This window comes from Ranitomeya variabilis, chromosome 1 (genome assembly GCF_051348905.1).
Source record: "Ranitomeya variabilis isolate aRanVar5 chromosome 1, aRanVar5.hap1, whole genome shotgun sequence".
In the NCBI taxonomy this organism is placed as follows: domain Eukaryota; kingdom Metazoa; phylum Chordata; class Amphibia; order Anura; family Dendrobatidae; genus Ranitomeya; species Ranitomeya variabilis.
The window spans coordinates 646,538,789-646,563,578 of NC_135232.1; the positions used below are offsets into that span (position 1 = coordinate 646,538,789).

General features: G+C 42.8%; 1 protein-coding gene across 11 annotated transcripts in view; it reads right to left on the minus strand.

The window, feature by feature from the left end:
• The window catches only part of SIPA1L1 (signal induced proliferation associated 1 like 1), a 324,202-nt gene that overhangs the window by 224,841 nt on the left and 74,571 nt on the right, over positions 1-24,790 (minus strand). For 10 of the 11 annotated variants that reach the window (XM_077262132.1, XM_077262085.1, XM_077262127.1 and 7 more), the window contains exon 2: positions 19,891-19,984. The exons of the other annotated variant lie outside the window; for it this stretch is intronic. The gene's annotated coding sequence lies outside the window, so the exon portion shown is untranslated. The remainder of the gene's footprint in view (positions 1-19,890; positions 19,985-24,790) is intronic. 11 annotated transcript variants of the gene reach the window in all.

Sequence of the window (24,790 nt, forward strand, 5' to 3'; positions counted from 1 at the left end):
CAAGCAGCTTGGATTGTGCCTCTCCACTCTTCCTCCAGACTCAGGGACCTCGATTTCCAAATGAAATGCAACATTTACTTTCATCTGAAAAGAACACTTTGGACCACTGAGCAACAGTCCAGTTCTTTTTCTCCTTGGCCCAGGTAAGACACTTCTGGCGTTGTCTATTGGTCATGAGTGGTGTGACACAAGGAATGCTACACTAGTAGCCCATGTCCTGGATATGTCTGTGTGTGGTGGCTCTTGAAGCAATGACTCCAGCAGCAGTCCACTCCTTACGAATCTCCACCAAAATTTTGAATGGCCTTTTCTTAACAATCCTTTCAAGGCTGCGGTTATCCCTACCACACTTTTTCCTTCCACTCAACTTTCGATTAATATGCTTGGATACAGCACGCTGAACAGCCAGCTTCTTTAGCAATGACCTTTTGTGGCTTACCCTCCTTGTGGAGTGTATCAATGACTGCCTTCTGGACATCTGCCAAGTCAGCAGTCTTCCCCATGATTGTGGAACCTACTGAAACAGACTAAGGGACCTTTTTAAATGCATAGGAAGCATTTGCTGGTGTGTTTTGTTAGTTATTCTAATTTACTGATATAAAGATTTTGGGGTTCTCATTGGCTGTAAGCCATAATCATCAACATTAACAGAAAACACTTGAAATAGATCACTGTCTAATGACTATATAATAAAAAAAACTTCTTTTTTCTTTATATTCTATTTCAACATTGAAGATATCAGTATATAACAAATTAACAAATTAATAATTTTATTAGCTTGATAAAAAAATGTATTTGAATTTTTTAGAATGAGCTATTTACATATTGTAGATGCAATAATAGTGAAGAGACAAATATGATAAGTGTATTAGGGTAATTTATTTCAACTTTTGTTTAACAAATATCTATTTTTAGCAAATATCACTGGCAAATGATAGTCAAATTTTCTGTCTTTCTGTTTATGAATAATGAGCTGAATATGGAGTATGTGATAATTTACATATCTAAGATATTGACATATATGATGTTATATGTAAAAAAACAAAGGGCACTATGCAGCAATATGCTTATCAAATTTTAACACATTCTGCATATAACAAAGTTTTAACCCTGTAATATAAAGGTACACACCTTATTTTAATTATGTAATTTACCAGATTCCTAATTACACTGAGTTTCTAAGAGCAGGGCATATTACTTCCTTGGACACTGCTCACATTTGAGACCTAGAAGAAGACCTAAGAAGGTCGAAACGCGTTCTTTGCATGCATAAAGCAGCAGTGTGCCCTTATTTTGATCCACCTGTGTATATTAAGGACTTCTGCCATATGGATTATTTTAAAGATGAAAGAATAAAATGGTTTTTAATTGCCAAGTAGGAAAGATTCGCTGGAATTTTCTGTTGTATACTGTGGCTATATAATATATGAGTTTCTCTTTTTGCATTGAAGAACTGAAATAAATTAACTTTTTGATGATATTCTAATTTTGGGAAAAGCACCTGTATTTTGGGAAATAAAAGATGCCAACTTCCATTGAATATGCAGAAGTGCATGAGTTTTTCTTCTTTTGCTTTCTTACTTAAGAATTAAAGGGGTTGTCCAGTCTTCTGGTAAGAGTCTGCAGTCAATATGTTAGACTAAAGTGGACCATACACATTAGATGGTTGTTGGCTGAATGATGCTTCAGACGATTATTCGGCAGTCAGCCATCTGTGCCAACTCGCGTACATAGGAGCACTCACTTGGCCAAGTGCCCCTGTGTTCTCTATGAGAAAGCCACCAGATAACACTTCGATTGGCAGCTTATCTCCAGGAGAACGATGCGAACAGCAGTCCGATATTGGATATGTGCGATGAATATCTCTCCAGACCATCAGCCAGTGCCTCCATACACATTAGACCGTTGGCCGAACCAGGTTATTTTGCTGAGTCCGTCTGACAGTCTCAGAATCTATACCAGCGCACATCGTGTGCTGCCAGAATTCTATGCTGTTGTCAGCGAGAGCAGGCGGTCACGTGATCGCAAGCATGTGATTTGTATACTTCCATCCACATTCCAACTAGACTGTGTCCAGCCTCGCTGAATTCACTGGTATTGAGGGAGGCCTACCAAGTCTAGTCAGCATGTGACTGCATATAGGAAAATCACATACTTGAGGCCATGTGACTGCCCGCTCTCGCCAGCAACAATATAGAATCCTGACAGCGTGCAATGCATGAGCTGTAAGGATTCCTTAGTCCGCAGTCACAGAGCGACTGGACAGACCCTTTAAAAGAGACTCTTCACTGGATTTTTCTTAAATCCCTCCTCCAAATGTTGCTGTTACTGTTCAAGAATCCATGAGGCAGCAGCAAGTGGAAAAGGTATTCAGTTTTAAAAAAAAGTCAAAAGTCCTCTTTAATGTTTGAAGAACTCAGGATCAAGAAAAAAAAAAAAAAAGTGTCTCTCCCTTGCTCCCCAGTGTCACTGTTGTTTATAGGCCATGTTCGGTACTGCAGTTCTGGCCCATTAACGTGAATGTGGCAATACCTGACAAATCAAAAAACATATACAACATAAATAAAGACAACCCAAAATCAATATGAGCTCACGTTTCTATGGAAAAAGAAGACACTGCAAATTCAGAGAAGCAGATTACATATGCAGGATATTATGTTCTGGGCTTTCTTCTCTGCATATCTGGCTGAGCACTTTCCAAGAAGAAATTTACATTACTATTTATGCCAAAAAAAAAAAAATGAACCCATAACAAAATAATGCCAATGTATTCAAAATTAAAAATTTTTTTTAGACTGTTCATATCTCCATTTTTCAGTTGTGTCATACGAACAGAAAGTCCAATATGACGACGAGTCGGATCCATCAAGGCACCCACAAAGCCTTTGGAACCCTACTGAGATATAATGAGGTCTGTTGGGTTCCTTCCACCAGGCAAATGAACCCTGCAACTCAAATGTGAGCAGAGACAAAAAGTAGAAGAACCCAGAAATTTTTCAGAAAGATCAGCAAAGTTCTAGCGGTCTTTACAGAAGACATATTTCTTAAAAATATATATACATACACAGCATGTCTGGCCTCCACTACATTGCCACCACTTCTATTGGTCTCACAAATGTGTTCTTGCATACCGCTATTTTGTTTAATATCCATTACATCCATGCAATCTGCTTTTTTTCAGAAGCCTAAAAAAGCCGGATGTGAAACTGAGCAGATGCCAACCCTTACAAAATGCATGTTCACTCTGTCATCGAATCCTACTCACCCCGTCCAATACCACCTCTTTGGGATTAATTTTGTACAGGCCCACCCCACACCATATGCTTCTATACTCAGAAAAATTGAGAAAACTCTCAGTGGCCTTCCTCCTTACCATCTGTGTCACCGTGTAGATCAGTAGACTTTACGACTGAACATCGGTGCTCTGGAAGGCACCTGGTGGCTTCATAAATGAATGATTGCAACATAACAAAAATAAGCTTTAAAAACTTGGTACCAACGTACAACAAGAAGCTCCTCTCCGTGGATCGGCTGTCAGAAGAATAAAGACGGAGAGCATATTAAAAGTGACTGCTGTTCAGACGTCTGGAATTAATTATGGCAGAGACTGCACGGTGAATACATTACTGGTACGAGGGGAGTCCTGCAGCCAGCGGAAAGTGTCCTCTCAAGCCCAGATTTTGCAGACGGCTTACTGATCGGTTCAGCGTGTGCAGAACAATTTGGTGGGAAAGACGGAAACTTAGAAGAACCTGTAAACCATTAATGTATTTCTCCCTCAATAGCTGCTGAAAACTTGGCCTCGACACACCACGAGAAACCCATAGTTTCAGAGTTAGGCCTTCAAAGGGTGTTACTACCAGAGTATGTTCCTAATAACCACCGCAATTAAGTCAACCACTGCTGTGATATCATTTATAGTACAAAATTACACTTTTGTTTTTACAGGTTTGCAAAAAAAAAAAAAAAGTCTTAAAAACTGTACTGATTTCATAGGCAAGGAAAAACGCGTCTCTGACAATCTCCAAAAAAATTAAAACATAATGAGCCAGCATATACCATAAGGACACTCGTTTGGCAGGTGAAATACAGCTTGCTCAGCCCACTTATCCAACCTCTTTGGCTATGCTCAGATTGTACTCCGGCTCAGGTTAAGGGTAACAGGCAACTGGACAGGAGGCCCACGAAACTTACCATCCAGTATGGCTTTTGATTAGCCAAAGCTGCCACAAGATCAGTGCATCATGTTTCACAGAGGACGCTGTGCCAGCCCTGAAAAATGAAATGGTACGCCTGGGACGCCTGAAGGTAAAAGATTCTGGGGACTCCCTTCTAGACACCAGGTCCCCTGACCTGGAGTCCTGCATATCAATCTGCTCATCTCTAGTTAGACATGCTAGAAGGAAACGGGTGGACTTTCTGCACTGCTGAAGGAGACCCCAAAGAATTTCCAGGTGTATCCTGATTAAGAAGTCAGATGACTTTGAAACGAGTTGACAAACCGCAATGATCCATCTAGTCTCCTGGGAATTCTTTTGGACATCCTTCAGCAGTGCAGTAAGGCCACCTATTTCCTCATGGCATATCCCTGTTTTTTTAACCCGTGAACTGCAGCGGCTGATTACTACACTTCATTCTTTGTGGTGTGACACCTCCCTTCACCTTTATGTCCCTTTCCACTGGATAAGACCCTATTGCACTTTTTGTTCCCCAGCATATTTCTGTGCATCTCTAGTTTGAGTACATATTGGGAGTATCACCCAAAGCAAGCCCCCAACAAATCTTTGGGCTCTCATGCAGCCACCATATGGCAAAATAGAGTCCCTTTTGGCAATTGCTATTTGCTGGACCACTATGCCTCACCATACCTTTTTTCCCTTTGACTACCTATGGTATAGGAAAGCATGGTTCTACGTAGAGACTAGTGATGAGCGAGTATACTCATTACTTTTCCAGAGCATGCTCGGGTGGTCTCAGAGTATTTGGACGTGCTCGGATATTTAGTTTTAGTCTCAGCAGCTGCATGATTTGCGACTGCTGGACGGGCTGAATACATGTTGGAATTCCCTAACAAACAGGCAACCCTCACATGTATTCAAGCTGTCTAGCAACCGTAAATCGTGCAGCTGCGGTGACGAGAACTAAATATCCGAGCACATCCAAATACTAGGAGACCACCAGGAAACCCCAGTAACGAGTATACTCGCTCATCACTAGTAGAGACCCAATAAAATAAATTAGTACTACACGGTATACCTCTTTACACTGGGTGCCTAAGGGTGCTTCCTTTTATCTGACAAATATCTAAGGCATAGGCTCACAACGGGATAATAGGCAAGATCCAGTAACATGGTACAAATGCATTCACGCTGTTTTTGCAGTGCAGGCGCGGAGGATTTATAGGCCTACAGTGGCATACGTCACCCAAACGATACGAGGCAGCATTTTTTTAAATGGCTGCCTCTATATGAAAAGTGTATACCAACATAAACCAGCCCAATAGTGACCAAAACTAAAAAATGTTGGGTAAATTATGGGTCCATGGCACATATGTCAAATGTCGTGTGAATGCCCCCTTATTTAAATGGGACTCTTTATGCCACCAAACATACAAGTATTTTCCAAAATATCTTCTAGCTGGTACTGTAATGGCCCCCATACATATTAAATGCCTGTGGCTGAAGAACGCATTGGCTGATAGCCATCCAGCTGTCTCTCCCATACACAGGAGCTCTCGTTTGGTCAAGTGCTCATGTGTTCATTATGAGAAAGTCACTGCCTGACACGTTGGCCGAAGGCTTATCTTGGAGAACAATACTATCGACAATTCGGAGCCGGACATGCCCGATTGCCATATCCCCCAACTATCAGTTGTTTAGGGCCTCCAAACACATTCGACCATTGGTCAAACTAGTTGATATCGGCAGGTTCAGACAATGTTTGTCCATGTGTATGGGGGCTTAAACCCAGGCTTAGATGACAATACAAAAACTAGGGCCAATATGTCCACAAATTTCAGACTGTGAGCAGCTACATGTACTTGTCTACATATCAGCCAGATCACCATCTCCCCCGACAATCAGTGGGCCAGAGCCCCCATACACATTAGACTGTTGGCTGAACCTGGCAATATCCTCCGACATTAGTCCGTGTACTGAGGCCTTCGGATGTATTAAATGCCAATTATAGTGAGGGAAACAATAGATTTAGACAAGAAAAGAACAAATTCTCCCCCTCAAGCTGGAGTCACACTAGCGTATTGCATTGGATGCGATATGCTAATGACCCTCGGCTCTTGCTCTGCTGCGAGCTGGAGCTGAGTGTCATGTGTCTGTGCTCCAAGCCTCTCGCAGAGAGCGGATCAGCTGCGAAGGAGGCAGACAAATTAATTTCTCCATCTCCTCCATTGCCGGGGTCAGCATATATCACACAGCACTCAGATGATATCCGAGTGATGTGCGTTGTCTCACTCGCACCCATAGGCTTATATGGGTGCGAGTGAGCCGAGACTTGGCCGAGTGTCGGTGACAATCACAGCATGCACGTACAATATGGCCGAGGAAAAAAACGGTGATGGGAGCTGCCCCATGGAGGAATACTGGTCCGAGTGCGATGCGATTTTTTAACGCATAGCACTCGTCCATATTATACGGTAGTGTGACTCCGGCCTCATCATGAGATCTGGGTGAGGATCCGCAAGCCCCCACAAAAATTAGAATGTCAGCAGTATCTACGGAGTTGTAGAAAGGTCATTCAAGAACATTGAGCTACCATAAAAAATCTGCTAAACACTTGTGCAGGAAAGCTATTCTGCAGTTGTCTTCATCCACAGCTGAGGAGAGAATACCAGGGGTGGCCATCATGGGGGAAGCTTCCAACCATGTGTGCTCACTGCAATATACAGATTATCCTGGAATCAAAGCGTTACACCATGACTTGTTTCTCTAATCTGGAGCCCAGGGGCTACTCCACGAAAACCCAAGACAGGTCATGAAGGAACATAATCTTAGCTCTGTAAAGTTTCAAGCACCGAAGTTTACATGCATTGTAGTAATCTTTGTAATCACAGGGCATTTTTTTGGATGAGCAATTATATTCCATTTAGACAGAGGAGGAGGATGATATACGATTCTTGAATTCCTCAACTTTAGTGTTTATAAAGCCCCTGGGCAAAAAAGTTGGCCAGGCATTAAGACGTCTGCCAGATGCTGTTTAAGAAACGGCATAAGTAATTGAGGGGAAGAAAAATCAAGATGTTAAAAGTTTACAAAATGCTAAGCACAAAACCTTTCTGAAGTGTAGAGAGGCCTTAGGGGATAAATATGGATGAGCGACGCACAAATAGGATACAGGGCAGAAAAACAGCCGAGACGAGCTGAAATGTCTGAAAAACAGGTGGAAATTTATAGATATTATTACCACGATTACATACGCCGCCGACAAGAAATCTGAATGGCTACATAAAAATTCTAAGCAATAATTAGCTTTGTAATTATTAAATTTTATTTGATTGATTGAGCTCCGTAATCAGCAGTGCCCCCAGGAGAATACAAAATACAAAGTGCCATCACAAAAAGGGCAAAAACGACCTGTATTAAAAGTGTACGGTCACACAATTCTAAACTAAGCGAAACAGCTAAACTAGACGGCTCCGATGAGTGGGAACGCAGAGGGACTTTACTATTCTCCCAAAAAATACATGACGGATCAATCCAAAGTTTTGATCAGATTCGCCCTGGGTTTGCCATTCCACATTGAGCCTTCTATCAGTATTTGCAGCTTCATCATGCCTTCCAGACACAAATTAAGAATAGTAAGGGTACCGTCACACAGTGCCATTTTCATCGCTACGACGGCACGATTCGTGACGTTCTAGCGATATCGTTACGATATCGCTGTGTCTGACACGCTACTGCGATCCGGAACCCCGCTGAGAATCGTACGTCGTAGCAGATTGTTTGAAACTTTCTTTCGTCGTCTAGTGTCCCGCTGTGGCGGCCTGATTGCATCGTGTGACACAGGTTGTATACGATGTGCGCACAGTAACCAACGGCTTCTACATCGCAAATACGTCATGAAATTATCGCTCCAGCGCCGTATATTGCAACGTGTGACCGCAGTCTACGACGCTGGAGCGATAATCATACGACGCTGCAACGTCACGAATCGTGCCGTCGGAGCGATGAAAATGCCACTGTGTGACGGTACCCTTAGGTAGAGATCACTAATCACTACATCTTAGATTTAATCGCTACAGCATCTAATACGAAGGGCCTTATTTCCTCCATTTACAGGTATCTAGATAAGCATCCCATGTTGGTCAGATCAAAGTGGGAAGAGGATGTTGGCCCCATATCTGAAGAACAATGGAATGAAATACTACAAACAACACCTATACCATCTCCTTATCCACAGGGTATATAAGGCACCTAATATATTGTTTAAAATTGTGGCTCAGACTGAAGACTCATGTCAGAGATGCGGTACGAATGGGGCCCGTCTGATGCATATGCTAAGGGAATGTGTTGATATAGGCCACTACTGGGTGGGAGTGCCCTCTCGGATAAAACGGGTATTCAGCATACACATACAACTTGATCCTAGGGTGTGCATAATAGGCCTTCTGGGGGGGGGGGGGGGGGGGGGAGATTTAAGATCCCCTGTGACTACCACCATTCTGAGAATATCGTTTCTGGCCAGGAAATTGTTAACATTGCACTGGTTAGACCATAATTCCCCAACATTGGAGGAATGGAAAGCTAAAATTAACAATACCATATTCCTGGAGAGAGGTACTTACATTAAATGGAACTCGTTAAGAAAGTTTATAAATGTATGGAAATGGTGGCTGGTCACCCCTGGGGTGGCATCTGTGGACCTACCCAGAATAACTGTACTAGCCCAGTTGGCCATTTCGACTTTTTAAATATTGATAACTGTTTGGCATGGAATACCTACCGTGGCAGGTATAGGACTATATAAACTTTAAGGGTTAAACTTGTTTATTGTGTTTGTACTATAATGTATGTAATCGTTTATAAAATCAAATAATCAATAAAAATGATCTGATTAAAAAAAAGACAAAAAAAAAAAAAGTGTACTGTCACATGTACTATATCCGTGTGCCCCAGTGTAAATCCACAGTAGGCGCTAACAGAATTTTATAGGAAGACTAAATCAGGGAGGCACAACTTGCAGCCTGGGGGCCATATGCCACCCACAATGCCATTCGGTGCAGCCCCCAACCATCTCTGACTCCTGTGTTCAGTATCTCTCAAACTATGGGGATAGCTGCACTCACTGAATGGCCAAATTGACTCCTCCTTTTTGAAGGTGAACAGTAAAGCAGACGATCTTTAGAGCCCCCACTTATTAGATAGTGGCATATTTCTGTCAATATATACCTTGGATCAGCATTTTATGCGGTGCATGGGAGAGGTATAATCTTAGAATTTGGCTCTCGGACCAAAAAAGATTGTACATGATGCCACCAAAAACAGAAAGCTACAAATAACTGCACTCGTGAGAACTATTTTTATTAAAATATGGACGGTTACTCGAAAGGAGTAGTGCACAAAGATGATGCACAAAAATGTAAAACCATCCCACCCAGTCCTCCCTTAATTTCCTATTTTCATTACACAATTAATACAACTGTCCTACAGAGTGACTGTAGGATAAACTGGCTGCAGCAGGAGCCTCCCCCCACTGCACTGTCTGCAGAGTTTCAACCACGCCACCATCCAAAAACCAAATTGAAGAGCAGAAAAAAAAATTGAAAAAAAATCACATTGCAAGATTTCTACAAATCGGAAGGACTCAGGGTCTTGCAGATGATTTGGCAAACTAACAAACATTCAGGGAACCATATTTCTTGTTAAAGGAAACAATTTCCTTTTAATAAAATACAAAAAAGGTAAAAACAAGATCACTTAAAACTCCCATAACCATTAGACTAAAGATGGCTGAAATACTGAATTCTATGTGGTCTCCTGACTCTCCCCAAACAGATGATGATCATGTGGGAGAAAGAAACTCGCCATGTTGGGTGTCCAATTGCCGATCCTTGTACTCTCCGGGAGAGAAGTCACTGTCAGAGTCTGGGTGCGGTTCTTCCATAGAGAGCAGAGGAATTCTCACCCGAGCCAAGTGTTCATCTGTACGATGGAGTCTGGAGAGAGACGTCGGCAGAAGGATCCATCCTTCTTATGTATATGGGACCGCAAGCTCTGGCTACAAGGAGGGCAATTCAAGCTCTGCCAGGTTCTTACACAATATATGGGACCCGATATCCAAATATTATACAAAAATAAATAAATAAAACTTGAAACATAATTTTGCCCACACAATATCTAAAGGAAATGCAGAAGTTGTAATAAAATGTCACCATCTGGGTGTTTGCTTAGAAATGAGCTTGTATCAATCAAGATCTAAGACTGATCTTTAGGGAGATCATAATACTTGCCGAGAAGCATCATCCCAAGTAATAAAAGCATGAGGCCGAATGTGCTGTATAAACCCAAAGAAAGATACTGCCGTCATATAGAAGTCCAAACAAATTCAATTTTAGTGAACAGCCCTGGAAGCGTCATAGCTAAGAGCGCAGAATAGAATAATGATTAACTAGATCTGCAATACATTGAAACAGGGGACTTTGTGACCCCCAGACTTAGGTTTCAGTAGCCGGATCCTTTAAAACCATACATTCATCCTCTGGCCTATAAAAAGGGGATAAATGTGGAAATAGGGCACCTAAGCAAATTGTCCCATGTGCAGTGGAGCAATGCTTATAGGGATATGGAGTCTGATGGAACAAAGAAGAAGATAATAGAGAACATGTTCCACCCACAGAAACCATTTCTCTGCAGAGGACCAGCACATGGGCCCGGTTCACATATGGTGGATTTGCTGTCAGCAGCATAGTCCGTTAGCATGCATGTAAATGTAAGCATGTTGGCTCAGTGGTTAGCACTGCAGCCTTGCAGCACTGTGGTCCTGGGTTCAAATCCCACCAGGGAAAACATCTGCAAGGAGTTTGTATGTTTTTCACATGTTTGCGTGGGTTTCCTCCAAGTTCTCCGGTTTCTTCCCAGACTTCACAGACATACTGACAGAGAATGTAGATTGTGAGCCCCATTGGGGACAGCGATGATAACGTCTGTAAAGCGTTGCACAATATAATGGCCCTATACAAGAAATGCATAATAAACAGAGGTTCTACAGTGCCCCATTTACACGCTGTGGAATAATCTGCAGATTTGAAAGGATGCTCTATTGAATAGAGTCCATTTCATGGTCAGGAAATCGTACGAAAGGGAGAAAAATGTATTATCCATAGAATTACATTGAGGATTTTGATGCTGGTGGAAACTAAAATGGTTTATTTTGTAACACTTCTAGATGTTCGAAATCATAAGGCTACAGCTTACGTGCCAGATATGTATATTGTGTCCAGCAGTTAATGAGCAGCTGGCGACCACGACACTATGGGGCATATAGAGTATAATTATACTGATATCATGACCTTCTAAGCGAAGCAACCTTTGCTGGTCCACATGTTACAGAGAAAGCTTAATTCATGTGACAATCCGTCTTAACGCATCGAGAACTGACAACCGTAGCATATGATACCAACATGTGCGTGACAAGAAGCCAGGAAACAAGGAATAGAGAAGGAACGGTGCAAAGGAGACTCTACGTTTTGATCCACAGCCCATGGTGTAGAAATTAACATGGGCAGACATAATAGCAAAGGACATGAAACAATAGGCACTAATGAGAAATCTGACCGTTGCACACATTAATGCGAATAGAATAAACACAAGAGCCAAAGCATAAGGACTACATAAGAGCTAAAGCATACGGACGACATAAGAGCCAAAGCCTACGGACGACATAAGAGCCAAAGCATACAGACGACATAAGAGCCAAAGCATACGGACGACATAAGAGCCAAAGCATACAGACGACATAAGAGCCAAAGTATACAGACCACATAAGAGCCAAAGCATACGGCCCACATAAGACCAAGACCAGAAGCAAATGGACTACATAAAAACAAAGGCATATGTACATTATAGAGGGAGTCCTCTGCTTTGGACCTTCCCCTATAAACCAGAAAGCATCTAACAAACAGTGGCTTATTTTCTGTTGGACCTATTCCATATATACACAAAGGACAATAAAATCGATGACAGAGACTGTTGGCAGCATTCATCTCGGAGGAATCCAACAAGCTCCGATGCTCGGACTTCCTTGTAACTTTAAGCTGCCCCCAAAGGCGGACTAATGGCCAATGGCTTCCTTTAGCGGCTATGCATGACCATCATTAGGAAAACAATGCAGATCATATGAAGTATTTCTCTCTCACCTCCCACCCACGTGTTTTTTTTTTCAGTAAGGGCTTCAATTTGCTGAGTTGATTACTAGATTATCTGGGGGTTTATAAACTAAACCTCCCCAAGTAACTCACAGCTGCTCCCATAGAATCACACAGATCACCAGTGCATCCCTATTAAGTTCTCTGCTTATTTTGGGAACGTCTTTCAGAACAATGAATAGACAACAGCTCTCAGAGCTGTGGAGGAATGCTTGAGTCATATTCTAGGTCACAATATAAGGAGTTATGTGACGAGCATTCATTGTTTGTTCCCCGAGGTGGGGATCACAACCTACTGAGAATCATGACACAAAACATCTATCTTCTTGTTTGTTTTATTTTTTTTTTATGACAGAAGTATGAACTGTGCTGGATTCTATCCACCGAGAGAAGCAAAACATGACCTCCTAAAATCACCAGCTCCATTACATCCATGGGAACTCCATGGATCTAAAGACCTTTTGTAAGGAACAGTCGTACAGGCGGCTCTAGCTGGCCAGCGGTCAGACATTTTGAATTCTTACAAGTTAGGAAAACATTTGACCAAATTGTTGAATCAGAGATGTTTTCCACTCCAACCACGCATCATTCACAACAAGTAATCCACCACTGACCACCATATTGAAGAATATGGACATCTTGGTCCTGGTTTTAGACACCAGCTGATACAAAAGAAGGTGTAAAAAGGATTTTTTTTAAACCCCAAATGAATTCTCCATGATTAAAAGAACATTATGCAATTCAGAGGTAAATGCATTGTCACACAAATTACTATATATATGGTCTTGCCTGCGAAATACCTTACAATGGGACGAAACTGCTTCTTGTGCATCAGCAATTTTAAATGTCCAGAAACCACCCAATTCTCATGCCTTATAACTTTCAATCTTCTATATTTTTTAGGGAGCAGTTCCTTTTCCCTTGCATTCTGCCAGCACTATAGGAGCTGGAACTTTTCCTCACATCCCAGCATGTATTGTATTAGTCAACAAACTGGTCAAGTGATGAAATAAATCTATATATAATTAAAAAAAATAATAATAATTCTGGTGACTATGAGGTTCATGGCATCATGTGCAGGAACTGAACTTATGTTAGTACCCCAAAAATACTTTCAATATACAGAATCTGAACCAATTTTGGACAGTATGGCTTACTACAATGACCTGCTTGGGGCTCATGTCTCACATCTATTCGACATTCTGTCTAAGCATTAAACATCATAATGGTTGTCCTACAAGAGCATCATAAAACTCACATATCACAATCAGTGATCTGTAAATGTGGCTTGAAGGTAATTAAGCTAATGGTAGGATTTCCACAGTGTAATGTTTTCCAAATTCTAATAGTCACTGAATATGATATCACAAAAAAACAAAAACAAAATAAACAGTATGATACCTTGTGAGGAGACCCTCAAAAATAATAAGTGCTAAAGTAGAAGATACTACTGCAAGAGGATCATGGTAAAAGCCATGCAAGGTCAACGGAGGCCATATGCAAAAGCCTCTAGCTTCTGCCCATCTCGCTGTGATGAAGACGAATCAGGAGAAATCACACTAAATAACCAATGAAGACTGTCTAAAAATTATCCCAAGTTCACATAATGCAGTAAGGGACATTGAGGGGTCAAATATAGTGAACACAGACATAACAGAGAGACATCGCAGCCGGGATGATGGCTTCTTTTGCTAAGGCTAGTAATGTTTCTTCTACAGTGATTGTGTCACATGTATCAGGTTCAATTGACCAACACATTAAGGAGCTGTCCACAACCCCTTCCCAATCACCATATCTTTCCCCATGGAATAGAACAGCTATACTCACATACTATGCGACAGGCACAGCGTCTCCCGTGGCATTATGTCAAGTGAGCCCTGCAGTCTATCAGTGGCTGCTGCACTAACTTCTTTCATACAAAATGGAGACCTGGAAGAAGAGAGAGGAGCTGCGGCTCTCTGACTGCGCCCGGATTTACATTACGTCCGATGGAGTGAAGCAGCCGCTGACAGGCTGCAGGGCTTGCGTAACATTATGTCACATGAGCTCTGAGAAAGCAGGTGCCGACATCAGTAGAACAGTACGTGCTCCGGAGGAGAGTATAGCTGCTATTTTCCTTCACATGGAGGAAATATGGTGACTGAGACGTGGTAGTTTGTGTAGTGGACAACACCTTTACACATCATACAACTAACAGTGGGATCTCATTGGGATCAGTTTGAAAGAATAATGCAATAATGTATATGCCAAGCTTCCCCCCTGCTACACCTCCATTACTAGAGTCTCAGAACATTACTCAAGTCCACCAGGGCTGTGCAGTCAGTAAGCAAAAGTCCCCCCCCTGACTCCTTCAATTTCCCAGACTCTTCCAGAAAATGGCCAATAATTACTGTAATAAATAATTAAGATAGACAAAATTAATAAATCTATTTTTAGTAGCCAAATTGCTTACAGACCAGCCCAGAGACATTATTTCACAGACAAAAAATACCAAAATTGAAACTGGAATGGCATCACCAAAATCTCATCAAAGTGACCTTGGGTTATAAATCTGTATCATTTATACAGGAAGTAAAAATTTATCAGAATAAACGTATATACGCGAGTGTACACGAAAATCGGCCAATCAGTGGTGTAAGCGGGGTTATACACAAAAAGTTACCAGTGGTGTGGGTGGGGTTAAACCCAAAAAGCTGCCTATCAGTGGTGTGGGCGGGGGTTATAAAATGCTCAGTGTTCTGAGTTCTGCTAGATTAGCAGTAGAGAAAACAGGGTCTGTATCAAAATGACAGCAAGCAGACCAAAAAGTAATACAATGCTGGAATCAGTTTCTCAGCCCCTACAGCATGCTGCTCTCAGATTACATAACAAAAACTTGGTGGCAGGCTCCCTTTAAAGAGGTTACTATTACAGTTGAGACAAATGTTTGGGGCAATGTCCAGATACTCCAAGTCAAACTTCCTCAGATGGCACCATGGGTGCTTCTTCTGATTACTGGGGCTCAGGTGACATCATAGTAATCCAAGGGGTCACCCAGGATGCTAGCATTTGGGAGTCGGCCAAGGAAGTTCACAGGCGTCTAGGGCAAGCTGCCAACAAGTACCATTGACTTGACGTCGGACTGGGGTCCTCTAAATCATTTTACTCAACTCTAGTTACTAGAATTTAAGAGAAAATTAAATTGGACGGTACCATGTACAAGTATGGCACGCTTTCAGAGGAGAAAAACAGATTTTTTTTATATTTATATTTTTTTTTTATAAACCGACCACCTCTATAAAGTCAAGCCAAGCAAAAAATTACATTTCCTTCCAACAGGAACATATTGTGCTGTCAGTATATTTACCAGCGAACTCAAATCTATACTCAGAAACACCACCGCGCTGTTCCCGGGCTGAACAATACTTGCTACTTTTAGATAATAATAATAATAAAAGCCGTATTCTTCGGGCACCTCAGAGCAAATAATGCCTCCATTCTGCCGAGGACGTCTCAAGCCAGCCATAAAATAGCTATTAAACTGCAATAAACCACCTCAAAAATGCATCACGACAACTTAATTTTGACATGCAAGGGAAACGAATATGGAAAGTTCAATATTATTAGACAGGGCCGATGGGAATCGGAAAGATTGAGCACGGGACGCCGCGCCGAAGAGACAACTGTCTTATTTAAGATGGCTGCAGGAGACGCAGGATTCCCAACGCCAAAACCAACACCGCTTCTTGACATCCGAACCTTCTCCGTGGGTTAAGTGGAAAATCACAGAGACCTAGAGAGCACTGAAAAGGCCCATAGTGCCAGAAAAGATCAGGTCCCCAGTAATTAACTCACTAATTGCCAGGCGAGCGTCTAAACCATAAACTTATATTCGGAAGATTTTGGATACTATGGTGGCTTGTTATAGAAGGGGAGATCAATAATCTCCCACATTGGAAAACTTGTGTTAACATTCTTATACATATATGCAATAAAAGAAGTAATAGGAAACTGAATTGACCATTGACCACTAGTGTCAGACAGATGGCTGCAAAGCCATGGTATTATTTAGATGCACCGAAATAACTGAGGCTACGGTTGGCCATACACATTAGATAGCGGTCTGCCAATTGTTTGTCCGACAATTATTTCTCGAGGCTCCACTATAACAGGACCGCTCGCTCGCGAGCTCCTGGACCGTGAGCAGAATTCTCTCTCCCCACCAAAGGATCTGATCCTTATGTCCCCTGGCATAATCTATCGGCGGAAAGGCAGGTGGTCCCCATACACGCTGGATGGTCAGCTGACCCTGCTAAAATCAGGGGGTTCAGCAGACGAATGTGTAAGAGGACCACATTGGCCATATGCTTTCATGACAAACAACCAACATTGGTCACAATCTGGATAGATCGGGCCCCCATAGAGACAAGAAACAAACCAGCAGGACATAGAATTTCGCAATGGTCCTCTATATAGGAACGTACCTTCTGCTGTGCTTCTTATGCAGTTAGATAAGCCTGCCAGGCCAATCTGGTGAATTGGTACTTATGGAACTATTTAAGTATATGCCAGGGGTTTTTCACATGGTGTATACTTTTGCAAACTGTACGACAATTAACCCTATAAAGTAGGCACTGTACAAACAATCTAAGAGGGGTGAGGAAGGCTCAAATACAGAAGAGAGAAAGACATTGCAAATGTCACATAGTCAAGTGCTCATCAGAGGACCATCAAGCCCACATACGATATCCAAATACAGTGCAGTATGTGGCCTATATGGAGAAAACTTGCCAAACTGAAAAACATTAAAGGGAATCTGTCACCAGATTTTTGCCACCTAATCTGAGAGCAGCATAATGTAGGGGGAACAGACCCTGATTCCAGCGATGCGTCACTTAAACCTGCCAATCAGAGATGGGGTATGTGCACACAATGCAAAAGCAGAAAGCGGCCAATCAGTGGTGTGGGAGGGGTTATACAGAGCTCATTTAGAAAACTGGTAGATCTGCAGCAGATAAAACTGTGATTTTATCAAAATGACAGCAAGCAGCGCAGTAAATGACACATTGCTGGTATGAGGGTCTCTGTCTCTACATTATGCTGCTCTCGGATGGGGGTAGCAAAAACCTGCTGACAGATTCCCTTTAAGAAGCTTAGAGTTACTAAAGATATGCAATCTTCATCAAAGAAAACTTAACTTTTGGAAACATGATTGTTTTCTGCATAGTCCAAGCCCACAAGAACATTGACTGTTTATGTTTTACTTGGATATCGGGCCAGCACATTCTGAGATGTCCCACCCCAGTAAATCAGCACGCAGTGTCTCATAGATGCTGAGCTGTAGAGTAGCTCTGTATAGAAATCCCTATTTAAGAAAAAATTATTGTGCAATAAAAAATATAGGACTTATTTTACAATCTGCATGTATCCTCACGGAAGTCCCAGCAGCAGATTTGGTCCAAATCGTGAGGACCTCCCCTGCGGATTTCACAAAAAGAAAAATACTCCTCCCCTCTTGTGATTAGTAGCAGTGTCTCCATGCCAGTCTTGGGGCATCACCTCTCTATGAAGCCCAATGATTACATGGGATGGAACGTCACCAGAGGAGACCGGGATGCCTTGAGACCAGCATGGAAGCACTTCTGCGGGTGAAAAAAAAAAAATCAGCAAGTAGGGTAATATTTTTCGGGGTTTGGGGGGGGGGGTTTGAGTCCTAACATTACATTTCAGGCACATGTCATTTACCTGCAGCAAAATCTACTAATGACTGAACTTGAGTGAAAGGTCTCTCTTTACATGCATGTATAGAGACCCATCAGTCACTGGCAGAGGGCCGGGAGAAGGCGCTGGGGACCTGCCTCTCCGACTAGTCTCCCATGCGGCTCAGTCTTTAAAGTGTGCTACAATTTGCAGGTGATCAATATTCTGTGACCAGACAATCCCTTTAATGATTGGTGTAGAACAGTGATGAGCGAGCATGCTTGTGTTAAAACACAGAGTGTTTTCTCAAAAAAATGTTCGAGTTGCAGTGGCTGTTTGACAGCCACAACACATGCGGGGATTGTCTGTTTGTTAGGGAATCCCTATAGGTGTTGCAGCTGTCGAAAAGCCACGAGACATGCAGCTGCAGGGAGTCAAGCATTTTTTTCAAGCATGCCAAAAACACTCAATTATGACACGTGCATGCTCAGATAACTCCTTATCCAAGCACACGCGCTCATCACTAGCACACAGCCAATCTGCAGGATCATTGCCGATTCCGAGAATGAAGGTGCCACAGTGCTGCATACAGTTTTCATTTTCGCATGCACAGCAATGCAAGAAACTGCAGTCAGCCCTGCTTAAGATGCCGGTGGCCGCCCTGGGACCCACTGCGCTGCGGGCCGCCCTGGGACTCACTGCGCTGCGGGCCGCCCTGGGACCCACTGCGCTGTGGGCCTCCCTGGGACTCACTGCGCTGCGGGCCGCCCTGGGACCCACTGCGCTGCGGGCCGCCCTGGGACTCACTGCGCTGCGGGCCGCCCTGGGACTCACTGCGCTGCGGGCCGCCCTGGGACTCACTGCGCTGCGGGCCTCCCTGGGACTCACTGCGCTGCGGGCCTCCCTGGGACTCACTGCGCTGCGGGCCGCCCTGGGACCCACTGCGCTGCGGGCCGCCCTGGGACTCACAGCGCTGCGGGCCGCCCTGGGACTCACTGCGCTGCGGGCCGCCCTGGGACTCACTGCGCTGCGGGCCTCCCTGGGACTCACTGCGCTGCGGGCCGCCCTGGGACCCACTGCGCTGTGGGCCTCCCTGGGACTCACTGCGCTGCGGGCCGCCCTGGGACTCACTGCGCTGCGGGCCGCCCTGGGACCCACTGCGCTGCGGGCCGCCCTGGGACTCACTGCGCTGCGGGCCGCCCTGGGACCCACTGCGCTGCGGGCCGCCCTGGGACTCACTGCGCTGCGGGCCGCCCTGGGACCCACTGCGCTGCGGGCCTCCCTGGGACTCACTGCGCAGGGGGCCGCCACGGATCAATATGCAGAAAAAACCTGCAAAGCAGATAACACCACTAAACTAGCATGGTGTCCTCCTCATTTTAAGGATCATAAGGGTACTGGTCAGGCACCACAGATTACAAAGTGGTGACAGATCCTAGCAGTAGTCCATCAATTTACGAGGTGGGAAGCCCCCTTCCATAAGTTCCGTCAAATAGGAATTTTCCAACTGCACAAAGAAAGAACTAAGATGACGGAAAATTCCCCAGCTTGATCCGAGAAATGGTTGTATCACAAAAAAATGGCCCCAAACTCGGTGGAAAATTGGGATTAACCTCTCATCTCCCACCTCGTGTGTACTGTAGTTTAATGCCTCCTCGCTCATCTCTTAGAACAAGTAATAAATCACCAATAACGGCTTTCAATCTCATGTTCTTCCAACCAAGCCTATGGCAAGAAACGTACAACGTCGTCTAGGATGTAAAGCAGTGTATACATCTAGCCGTCAGCAGTCTGCCTGCTGCTTGTCCCTGACCGGAATAAAATTGGCTTACCTGCCGTAACATGGCGCTTCTGGATGTTCTCTTTGATATGCGCCGCTTCTGCTTAGCATCTCAATCGTCTGCATGAAACCCCCATTACCAGACCCTAGAGAAATAAAACAAAGCCACTGGTTTATTAAATGCACAGCCTCTGCGGCTGAGTATCAGTTACCAGAGTGCATGGAAAGCGTACTCCATCATCCCGGATGTGTATCGGCAGGACAGCTCGGCTCACATCATCACAAAGTGCATTATGCCATAATGTAAAGAACATTACCGTGCTGCCGGCAGAGCACAGCCCCACATTCATTCACTGGATTATCCGAGCAGATAAATGCAGCAATTTGTCTTAGAAAGAACCTTCATTCAAAAGTTATTAGACGGCGCAATGAGAGCAATGATATAACTAGGACATTTCTGCCAGGTGATATGAGAATACGTCTTCGGAGAAGCCGAAAACACCGGATCTGAGATCCTGGATCTCCTCTGTTTCATCATTCTGTTAATGATGGAACGCAATGCAGACGTTGGGGGGAATTTACTATAAAATGCCAAAAATAAATGTAAAAAAATGGTATACTAACAGTGCCCCACATTTATCAGATATTTAAATTACACACTCAAGCTAAGACAAAAAGGTGTTGCCAATTTGAAAGAAGAATTGGATAGGAGATATTTAAAGGGAATCTGTCTGCAGGTTTTTGCTATGTAATCTGCCAGCAGCACAATGTAGGAACAGAGACCCTGATTTCAGAGATGTGTCACTTAGTTTACTGGGTGCAGCAGCTATGAAATAATAAGCTTTTCGCTGTTGGAGATCTAGTAGAGGTCATTGCTTGATCTGTGTATAACCCCGCCCACTCAGTGCTGGGGGCGTGGTCAGACTACTCTGCATGTGCCAAGTAGTCCTGTAGTGATAATCTCTTGCTGATAAAATGCTGATTGTATTGAAACATTAAAACAGTCTAGTAAGTGACATCACTGGAATCCGCATCTCTGCCCTGACAGTATGCTGCTCTCAGATTACATAGCTAAACCCTGCTTTTTTAAACCATTAATGAACAATAAGAAAAGTGAAGAGTTGGACGATTTGTATTCGTTTTACCTCCCGCCATGCAGCAGCTATTGTTTAGCGGTGAGTGCCACGTGCCGGGCAAGGAAAATACAAAGGTCGTTACAAGGTGAGTTTCTGGAATCTGCCACCCACAGCGATTCTGACCTTCCTCATCCCAGGAAAGGCTATAATACAGGATAGTTCTACCACCTACCATACAAACCACACAAATCTACAGAGTCTACCAAGGAAAAAATGACAAATATGCACACACAGAATAAACAGTCTGCAGTAAAATGTTACAAGCAAGTTTACAAGCAAAGGAATGGGCACAGTAAGAGGTTTTTCTTTTCTGTTACATTAACTCTCTAAGAGCATCTGTCAGTAGGGTGAACCGTCTATATGGGCATGTAGGTCATAGGGAGCTGATTAAAATGGTACCTTGATATCTGCAATCCAATGTCTTATTCCACAAAAATCTGCCTTTTTCCAATATGTAAATGAGGGGTTAAGATCTATGGGCCAGACATGGATCTCCCTGGGAATCTGCCTCCAGAGCTTATTATAAATGAAATGGGGTGTTACCAGTGTGAGACATGTAGATCAGGAGAGCAGACTGCTGTCAGTCATTACATGTCTCACACTGGTAACACCCCATTTCATTTATAATAAGCTCTGGAGGCAGATTCTCATTCAGATCTATGTCCGGCCCACAGATCTTAACAGCTCATTTACATATTAAGAAAAGCATGGATTTCTCTGGAATAAGATATCAGATCACAGATATCAAGGGATCAATTTATTCAGCTTCCTGTGACATGTAAGCCCGTATACAAAGGTTCGGAGGATTGATCCTACTGGGAGATTCCCTTTAAACAAGGGGTGGTCACCAATTCAGAACACTTTCCTAAATACCATATTTCCTAGTCTAAAATAAAGGAAAAACACACCTCCTGTGCGGGCTCCATTCAAGCGATGTCGGCAACTGGTAATGCGGGGCACTCATGTGACATTCTTATGCCGTGTGAGCCCTGCAGACTAGCAGTTGTTCGCTGACTGGATGCTTCGTTCCCACTTCCTTTGGGCAAACCTCAGACATGGGCGGAAAGCATGAGAACTGCAGCCGATGGGGGGGGGATCGCATGGCATAACATTACAGTAGACTTGCCGCCGACATTGCCGGAACGATGCCAGGCATGGAAAGGATCTGTCATTTTTATATTAGCACATACGAAAGGGATGTCCAATAGTCCAGACCCCTTTAAACTAATTTCACCAAAAATGTAAAGCTACACCAGAACCAATCATACAGAAAGCTGTCAAAATTGTTTAACTTCCGTCTAATGTGTATGGGGGTTTTCAGATTGGACTGATCATTGCGCCATTTAGAATACAGATCCTCACTGCCATACCTTCACAATGACTGAAAGAATTGGCCCTTCTACCTACACATGATCACACACCCTCAATAACTGTCTGCAATGGGGAGAGGGAAGTGGTGTCAGACATCTCTAGTGGATCCTTATGTAGTATAAAAGCATTGGGTAATTCAATGTAGTCCTTCTCTATCCCAAAACCATCTGGGGTGGGGGGAGGGGAAACAGTCCGGAAGCCTCCCCCCATGCATAATAGAGTTGGTAGGTTCATCCAGCTTTTCTCCAATGTCTATGGGGAGAACTTTAGGCTCTGCTCACATCTGTTTGGAAAGCTCAGTGGCAAATTCCATTAGAAAATTCAGAACAGTCCTCCTGCTGGGATGGCGAAGAACAGCGTAAATAACCATCGCAGATGTGAACAGAGACTTACAAGGTTTTGAAATGTTTTACTTTACGCTTTAGAACCCCAAATGGAGTCAAATGTATATTGATCTTTATTGTACATATGTAACAAAAAGGCAAAAAAATAACAGTAAATCGAACGTAATGGAACAGTGAAGCCTGTATCGACAGGACTGCAGCAACACTTCATCAGGAAAAAAAAAAAAAAGCAGCCAGTGTACTAAATTGGGATCATCGGGAACATGTCAAATCAAGCCTTACAAAAATCTATTTCTAGAGAATCATTTAGAGCTGTGATCTGATGTTCTGAGGGTTTTTTTTTTCTTTGTTTTTACACTGGAGACAAAAAGGTACTTGGGAATGGTTTTCTCATGAAACAGAGTGAATGAAAAGGTCCCACGTATATAGAAGATGATGCTAGAAAACAAAACAAATACACAATGGCAGGAGCACAATAAGAGAGAAAAAATCATACTGGCTCAGGCATTTTTTTATTTTTTTTTCTTACTGATAATCTACATCAGGCCACTAAATCGGCAAATTGGCTGCCATATAAAGGTCTATGTAGCTCATGAAGTGAGGTTTTTTATGCCACTACCTGGTTTACAAGATTTTTAAAAAATTGTATTACCTAAAGATTAGGAACACCATAAGAAAAGGATTTTTACACGTCAGTGGTTATCTTTAGCTATCAGAATTACACCAAGTTTGAGTCTGCAATTTTCATTTAGTTTCAGACCCTAGGGTATGAAATTTGCAACCTTTCCTGTATCAGCTCCAGAATCAACCATCCTCTCCATGTACTTTCCCTCCTATTCTGTATCCAGTTTTTTCTGCCCTCCCTGAATACTTTCTTCCCTCTCTGCTGTGGATCTGTGTACAACCATCTCCAACACAGAGAAGGAATAGGCAAGAGAGTGCCATCAGAACCAAGAAAAGGAGCAGTTGTAACATTTTTGCATGACACTCAGCTAGATATAGGACGTCCAGATGCTCTACAGGAGCAAAATGGTAGAAAATAATTAATGAAGATCATTTAAAAAGTTGCGTATCTTTGCATTTAAGAAGCGAATATATAAAACAAAATTCTGTGTGAAGGTGAGCATATCATTTAAGACAACCGAAAAAGTATAATACGAATGAATGTTGTGATGTACTGTACAACGCCATGATAACTTCGAGGTGCGGACACCCAACCTGCTCAGTAGAATTTGTCAAGCTCATAATCTACCCACACAAAAATAAAGGGGGAGCTGCCATACAACCCAGAGAGCTATAGATGTAGGCGTTGGAAGGGAAATAATCTGAGAAATGCTTAACTTTTCCTGTGCTGGCACTAACAGAGAACATTTCTAGATCTGCGCCATTCTGGCACATTAGGGTACAATTACCATCTCTCTATAAATATACGGATGGATCACTTTAGCTATGGAGACTTGTGCTAAGATTGCTAGACCATTAATAATTAATCACGATAGCAATAAAATGGGATTGCATTATCCGCAACCCATACACAAGAGGAATAATTATCTTTTATTCACATGGTTGTTTAACCCCTTTACCCCCAAGGGTGGTTTGCACGTTAATGACCGGGCCAATTTTTACAATTCTGACCTCTGTCCCTTTATAAGATTATAACTCAGGAACGTTTCAACGGATCCTGATGATTCTGACATTTTTTTCTCAAGACATATTGTACTTCATGATAGTGGTAAAACTTCTTTGATATTACCTGTGTTTATTTGTGAAAAAAACAGAAATTTGGCGAAAATTTTGAATATTTTGCAATTTTCCAACTTTGAATTTTTATGCCCTTAAATCACAGAGATATGTCATGCAAAATACTTAATAAGTAACATTTCCCACATGTCTACTTTACATCAGCACAATTTTGGAAGCAAATTTTTTTTTTGTTAGGGAGTTATAAGGGTTAAAAGTTGACCAGCAATTTCTCATTTTTACAACACCATTATTTTTTTTAGGGACCACATCACATTTGAAGTCATTTTGAGGGGTCTATATGATAGAAAATAACCAAGTGTGACACCATTCTAAAAACTGCACCCCTCAAGGTGCTCAA